Consider the following 8,291-nt stretch of genomic DNA (forward strand, 5'->3'; position numbering starts at 1 on the left):
GCCATATACCCTTTCTAGCCTAAAGGCTGAGGGTATAAAAATGAAGCTAAGATTTAAGTGAACAACTTTCTTGAATATACAAATTTTCTAGAAACTCTTCTCCACTATCAAATAGCAAAATGCATTAATAAATTCTATGTTTTCCGTTTCCGGTCTAAAAATTCAAAACCGTTCAAAATTCAAGGAAACAGCCTGTACGAAAATGTTAATTTTATTTCAATAAAGAACATCCTAGAACATAAGCTCTTCCTAGCAACGATTTCTTTAAACTATAGTCCAGTCCCATTTCTTTATTTTGTAGTTTTTACCACAACGACATTTTAACAACTCAGTAATCGATCTGGTAAATTTTTTCTAAATAACATTTGCATTTCATGCTACTATAATTTTAGAATCCTGGAGTTTTAAAAAATTATTTTGTTGTCGTTTTTGTTCCTTTGTTTGTAGTCTACAGCTGTAGGTCAAACCTCCATTTGTTTGTTTTGTAGTTAGCACAACATCAAATAAATCTATAAACTCGATATTCGATAAAATTTATTGAAATGGGGCACAAGAAATATTTTTGTCCAATTACCTTTTTGTCTGAAAGATATAATCCAAGGGGTAAAGTTCACAATTTAATTTGAAGTCATCAGTTAAATTCACTCTTCTTATTTTTTGCACTTTATTTTTTCACTTTTTGGAAAATATGTAAATTTATGCTGTTATTCTTGAATACCATGCTATTGATATTTTAACGTAGTGACCTATGTTTATATTTATTTATTTTATTATTTATTATTTTTTATTTTTTACAGACACGCACTTTTAAGAAATTTAAATCAATTTGTAGAATAATTTATTATGGGCACTGTTTTCGTTATTAATTATTAAATTTTATTTCAATCTTTTGTTTTTTATTCACTACTGTATTTGTTTTTTTTTTTAATTTTCAAACGGATTTTTTCTCACAATAAGTTACACAAATTTGTTCTAATTTTGCAATTATTTATTTTTATTTTTTTCTTCTATTCATAAACGTTTTTGTTTTGTTTTCACAAGAAGTTTTACAAAGGCAATTAAAACTTCATTAACTTCACAAAATTCTCAGATCTTCAAAAGCCGAACAAATTGCTGAGAATTTCTCTGGAATAATTTCCAATTATATTACAATTTTCCACGGCATGCAATTAAAAGCATTTCACAAATGGCAACACTAATTTATAGCTTCTTGCTTTTATCAAGAGAAATATTTCGGAATTTCTAATTTCTTTGTTTACATGGATTTTCTTTAGAAACTTCCTTTTTTAATTCATCAATTTTACACCAGTAGCACGTGTCTATAAAGTGGCGTTCTTTTGTTTCAAAATAACAAATTGTTAGCCATTATCCATAGACAGCAATGCGTTTTATGCCCACCAACGCACTCACACGCACACAAACAAAAGTATTCGATTTCGCTTTACAATAAAATTCCGCAGAATCCTTTGTCGCTAAGGATAACCGTTAAACTGTTGGCATTTTCATAGTGATGGTGAATTTATACGGGAATTATTTTTCTCTTGCCGCAGCAGAGGCAACATTGAAGGACTCAGCAACATGTTTAGATACATGTTGTGGAATAATTTATTGGAAACAAAAGCGAAAAGAAAATTCGAAAGTTATAACTGAATAGAAAATTTAAATGTTCAAAAATAAATGTAACTACATCTCAACTTAAAGCTGAGTCCGAGTTGTGTGTCGATTGTAATACGAGCCTACTTGTAAAGAAATTGTATACGACGAAAATACTAAAAAAATGCTCAGCGTATTGTTACACTGAGGGGTTTTACCACCATTGAAAAATGTGATGTTCTCTTGCCTTTGACTTGGACTATGCTAACCACTGTACCACCGTCGTCGCATCCTTGTTTCACATTTTTCGATCAGAAATGATAGAAGCTAGAATTCAAATAAAGAATTTCTATCAACAACCTGTTGATTCTATTTGTTTTGCCACAAAATTGCAAGTGTATTCTCCCTCATTTTCTCTCAATTTTCTCAAGCAACTTTTATTAGCAACATTTTTTATATTCTCAAATTTCTTTTTTCGAAACGCAGCTAAAGAGTATACTGATATACTCTTCATTAGTGTTGCCATGCTATAGTAAAACTGTCAAAAATCTCAATTAAAGTATCATATGTATTGGTTAAACGCCTATATCTATGGTTGAGCCTCTGAAGATGATCCTGGATCTCCAACCTCTGGATATACTGTCCAGTTTCAGGCTGAGAAGACGGCTTCACATTTTGGACATGCGAAATTCTTAAACTTAATTGTTATTCGGCAAGGATTGGGCGACACACAGTGGTTCAGAATTATTTTTCCTGGGCAAAAGTCTGTAACTTTTTTTGTTCGACAGGTGAAAAATCAGTATTCCGTCGAATCAAAAAATATAGAATTCGGGCCAGAACTTGTAGAGGAGTTCAAAGTCATAGTTAAATGTTGTTTTTTATTTTTACTATTTTGCACAAAAATATTCATTTTTTTATATTTTTTTAAATCTAAATATTTATTAAAAAAGATGAAACCCCAAAATAAAAAAAAATTGACAAATTAAAACAAGTAAGAAAAGTCTATAGTAGGACGGAGCCGACCATGAGATACCCTATACCACTATCCCTGGACAATCGCTCTCCACGGAACTTCTTTTTAATGATTGTGAACATTTAATTATTAAATACACTGTGCAACATTTTTAAGGAGATCTTGTGCAGGAATTATGATATAAGCTGTATATTAAAATTTTCACAATTTTCACACTGAAGTTTTGGTCCATTTAATCCTCTAAATAGTATCCGATCGCCATCTTAAATTGCAAGCTTCTCCTTTGTGATATACTCTTACCTTATTAAAAACTACGTTGATCGGACTATTATTGAGACCTACAGAGCCAGAAAATTGGATAAATATTATGTTTTTGGTCCATTTCACCCGCTAAATAATTCACCAATAAGAATAGGGATCTATTCTGATCTGAACCCGACTCCATACAAAATTTCGTGGCGATCGGTCCTTAATTGCGGTCTGGAGCGTGTTTACAATTTATAATGAACAGACGGACGGACGGACACACATCTCAAAATCGCTTTATCTCGTCGAGATATGAAGATTGGTATACCACATTGGGGGTCTCCGACGAATATTTCGCGGTGTTACATGAATTTTTACCAAAACAAACTTATAATATCCTTTTCCAAATTATGGTATAGGGTATAAAAATCTGTTATAATATTAATATTTTCTAATATAAAGCAACTATAAAAAATTTAAAAAAATATATTTTTTAAATTGTATTTTGTTTTATAATTGTTTGTTTTTTTTTTAATTTTAATTTAAAATTGTACTTCTTCAAACATATTTTCGAACAATGTGTGGGTGTTTTTTTTAATCATCCCAAACTGGCAACTCTATTCGCTGACGTTGTGTATAACACTATTCGTATAACAATTATGTAAATAATACTCAATTTTCTTACTGCGCAAACTCACCAAAACAATATTTTGTTCACCATTGTAAACAAAACAAACCATTTATTGTTGATAGCCTAAAAGTATGCTAAACATATTGATGCAATCCAGACATTTCAACAATGAAACGAAGCGTAGTGCACATGACTTTCATAAATTGCTCATTGCTTGTTTTTCTATAAATTTCATTTGTTTGTTCTGTTGTTGTTACAATAAAAAATAAATTTAAACAATATTGATGTAAAAAGATATAAAAGAGATCAATATGTCAAATCAGTATATGACCAAACCAAGCAGGCTTAGATCAAGCGATTGTCAAGTGGTCTGTTCCTTTACTTTTAAAAATGGTAACAGTGGCAGAAAATTGTATGCTATTAAAAGTAAGGGAACACTTTACAGATTAAAAATGGTAAGAAATGGTAACCTCAGGCACGTAAAGGAACAGAGCAAAGATTTTCTTAATGTCCACCATAACAATTACATATGTACGTCGCACAGTGGTTTAGAATAGTTTTATCCTGGTCAAAATTTCGACAGGTAACACAACCTTTCTGGTCAAGCGATTAAATTCACGGGGGAAAGAAGTCAGGGTAGAAATTCATTAACAACTCATATTTAAAAAAGTTATTTCCAAAACAAAGAATACAAGTAAAAAGACGTTAAGTTGCATATTAGTTAATTTTCCTTCCTCTCCACAATTTTAAATAGAGATATTTTGTGACCACGGATACCCAAATGCCCATATAAGGTCAGAAAATGTATCAAAAAATCTCTTCAATCGGGCGCCACCTTTAAAAATGGGGCTATATCCAAGTGTGGTTCTACGTTGAAAATTTGTGGTGGAGAAGTTTTGTGAACATCAGAAACTTCAAATGTAAAATAACAGGTAGTTCATTAAAAAGTGATTAAAATTCCAGAAATATCTATAACACTGTTAAACAAAATTGAACTTTTTTAAAATTACAAGAAACCCCGCACAGATTATGAAAGAGGACCGAACAAAAGAAGACACTTGTATTGGCGTTTTGAAAGTTTACGTCGGGAAGTAACATAAATAGGTGTGGCAATTTCCGCCCATTTCTACAGGTTTTGATATATTCGACATAAGATTCCTTGGAATCCTTTTAGGTAGAAAGTTTCTCTGGCAATATTACTGACAACAATACGGGGTATTTTTTTATCGAAAAAATTAACCCTCATTCGAGTCACTAAAAGGGTCTTTGTGGTCCCTTTTTTCAAAAACGTTTAAAAACTCCTTTAAAATGCGATCGTATCAGATCAAAATGTTCTACAAAATTATTTGTCATAAAATTTTACTATAGGTCCCTGAATATACCAAAACTCTACATCGTACCTAAACGCCAGGAATCTGCCAAAAGTAAAATCACGTTTTAGGGTAAAAGACTCTAAGTAAAAGACTTTGTTATGAAAATTACGTTGCAAAGTTAGATATTATAGGTAGAAATTATTTGTTAAACATTTAGACTCTCAATTAAAATTTAGTCCATACTGAGTCAAAATCTCCTAAAATATTTCACTTTTTGGGGATTGTGTCAAAAGAAGAAATGTTCCAAATCAAATTTCATTATGAGTCTGTGAACAACATAAATTTGTAGCTATAATAATTAACATCTCCTGAAGCTTTCGCTTTTATATATGATTTAGGATCATATTCTACCGTTTTTATTCGCATTTTCGTTATCTGCGGTCACAAAATATATTTTATTGATGTTTTTCATAATAAATTCTTTCAGAAGATTATGTGGGCTCCATCCAAACTGTTTTTGAAATATCTATGGTGAATATAGGAAAAATATTGATAACCCAGATCGGACTTTGAAAAATGACGTATTTTAGACTATAAACTAAAACAACGTCATCAGGATAAGTCATAGGTTCCTGATATTGTATGTGAAAATGCGGGGATAGTCTACCGCTATTTCCAGTAAATATATCTAACATACGAGTCCTAACATCCAAGATTTTGGCATGGTCCTAAATACTATACTGGTGGCAGCTACCCTGCTCTGACAAACTTTACAGAATTAACCCTTAAAATAGAAGTAACTAGCCATATCCTAACTAAATTTGTTATGATCATTCATGATACAGACATGTATGTCAGTTTCTAGGGTTAATTCAGTCAATTTTGTCACAGCAGGAGTAGCTGCACAAGCTGCCCTGGAATACGGTTTCTATGGATATATTAGCGTATAACTCTGTTATCTGACCACGTACATTAACATAATTGGCATCAGTGGCAAGACGAAGAAATCTTCTTCCAAATTTGTCTTACGTTGGAGGTACGTGACTTCCAGGAAACACTATAAGATCTATATTAAAAATTTTACCAATTTTCAGACAAAAATGTTGATTTTTTAATCCGCTAAATTGGTTGGATTTTATGTTGTTTTGGAGATTGTTTTGTTTCCCCAAGCCTATTTGTGTATCATAAGATAATCGGGAGCTTTGTTCATGTCATTTTGTATAAACAGCATAAAACAATTCTTACCGTATACCCCCTCCAGAGGGGAAAGGGGGGAGAATGTTACGCTCGCCGTTTCTTAAAATACTCTTCGCAGCAGCACAAAGCTGTAACCGGCGCATTGCACAGTGGTCCCAATTGTATGAGAAGGTGCGACAAAAATATTTATAATCGTCGGATCAATCAGATTTTTTGAGTATATGCTAAAAATAAGTAAAAAATACTTTAGCCAAAAATTCATCAATTTGGGTCCAGTTTTTCCTATATCTCCATGTAGCGGTATCACTCGGTTTCAGATATTTTGAAGCTTTTATCTACATTTTCAGCACTAATTGGCTGTCCTTTGTTAATTGGAGTTATCAATGATCAAAAACCTTCTGCGCCAAAAATTGTTGTCTCAGCTGCAGGTTTCCGTATATCCCTCATATTACGGTACCTCCCTATTTCAGTTATTTTGAGATTTATTTCTACATTTTCGGTTCGAATTGGTTCCAATTTGCTATTTGGAGTTCTTAGTAGTCAAAAAACGTCCCCGACTGGTATCGTGGAAAGGAAAGGAAACAAATTATTCCATTTGATGTCAGAATATTTCATGGTAGGGGATACAATAAAGTTCGGTGCGACCGAACTATAAATTTTTACTTGTTTTTCATATTATATGTAGCATCATACATATATCAAAAATATTAAAATGTAAAAAATACACTCATAAGTATATCCCAAAACAAAAATGTCTAAATCTTTAAAGATAAAACCAAAACAAACAATTAAAACCCAAAACAAAGAAGAAACTGAGAAACCGGCATATTCACTGAAACGACCTGAGGCACCGTCAGTATTTTTAATGTCACACACGGAAATGCAAATATATGTAGCAGGAACCCAATTTTTTGTAAAGTTGGCACTATTTCCAACATTCTTCAAAAAATTTGGAGAGTGGCGACCGATGGCGAAGTTAGTAAAACTCAAATTCAATTTTAAGAATTTTGAAAAAAAATCCAGAAAAAAATATTATAAAAAATGTGATTTCCAGCACATTTTATGCGAATAATGTGTACAAATTTGTATGTAAAAGTAATTAGAAAACTTTGTACTAAAACTTCCAAAATAACTTTATCCTTTCAATTTTTAGTTACTAGCCTTGTAAAAAGTGACAACCTTACTGATGTTTTTAAAGTTTATAAGAGATCATATGTAAATGTCAACTTCTTCTGTTTTGTTTTCTTAAATACCGTTATAAACTACAAAAACAGTGCTGGAATATTAATATATGATATGTTTAGAGACAATTTGCTGAGTTTTCGCAAAGATTTGCTGATATCGATTTTTCGATTTTTGTCGCAGGTTGGGACCACTGTGCATTGTCTTGATTTTTACACTCTAAATATTTTTGGCCACTTTCTTCATACAAGTAGATCCACTGTGCCGCTGGGTCTTAAATGTCAATACCATTGTTTATATTTCAAATAAATACTCATAACGAAGGTTAGACCTGCAAAAAGCTATAATATAACCAGTAGGAAAAGACCAAGGTCGGGCGGGGCCGACTATGTAATACCCTACACCAGTCGAAATATGTAAACATGGACCTATCTTAACAATTGGCGAAATTTCGTGGCCTCTGGGAACCACATATGTAAAATTTCAGCTAGTTCAAGCAAAAAATGTGGCTAAGATCCCTAAAATACTTTAAATCGGGAGGTATCGTTATATGGGGACTATACCGAACCGTGGACCTATCTTGACAATTTTTAGTGGAGCAATTTCGCGGCCATTGAGAACCTCAAATGTAAAATTTCAGCTAGTTTGGGCAAAAAATGTGGCTAAGATCCATAAAATACCTTAAATCGGGAGGTATCGTTATATGGGGACTATACCGAACCGTGGACGTATCTTGACAATTTTTAGTGGAGCAATTTCGCGGCCATTGGGAACCTCAAATGTAAAATTTCAGCTGGTTTGGGCAACAAATGCGTCTAAGATCCTTAAAATACCTTAAATCGGGAGGTACCGTTATATGGGGGCTATACCAAAACTTGGACCGATATAGCCCATCTTCGAACTAGATCTTCCGACGGCTAAAAAAATGGTATTCCCCAATTTTCAGCGAAATCGGTCAACAAATGCGACCTGTATGTTGCGAACGGACGGACGGACGGACATGCATAAATCGACTCAGAAAGTGATTCTATGTATATCCCTAGAAGGAACTATGGGTCTATCTCGCTTCCTTTTGTATGTATATATATTCACCATAGATATTTCAAAAACAGTTTGGATCGAGCACACATAATCTTTTGAAAGAATTTATTATGAA

General features: G+C 32.6%; 1 protein-coding gene across 1 annotated transcript in view; it reads right to left on the bottom strand.

Moving 5' to 3' along the window:
* Positions 1-1,495, bottom strand: part of vex (somatomedin B and thrombospondin type 1 domain containing protein vexed) — a 655,834-nt gene extending 654,339 nt beyond the window's left edge. The window contains exon 1 of the mRNA XM_073979098.1: positions 575-1,495. The gene's annotated coding sequence lies outside the window, so the exon portion shown is untranslated. The remainder of the gene's footprint in view (positions 1-574) is intronic.
* Between the last annotated feature and the right edge of the window lie 6,796 nt (positions 1,496-8,291).

Source organism: Musca autumnalis, unplaced genomic scaffold, assembly GCF_047663935.1.
Source record: "Musca autumnalis isolate F117 unplaced genomic scaffold, ASM4766393v1 scaffold_3, whole genome shotgun sequence".
Taxonomy (NCBI): Eukaryota; Metazoa; Arthropoda; class Insecta; order Diptera; family Muscidae; genus Musca; species Musca autumnalis.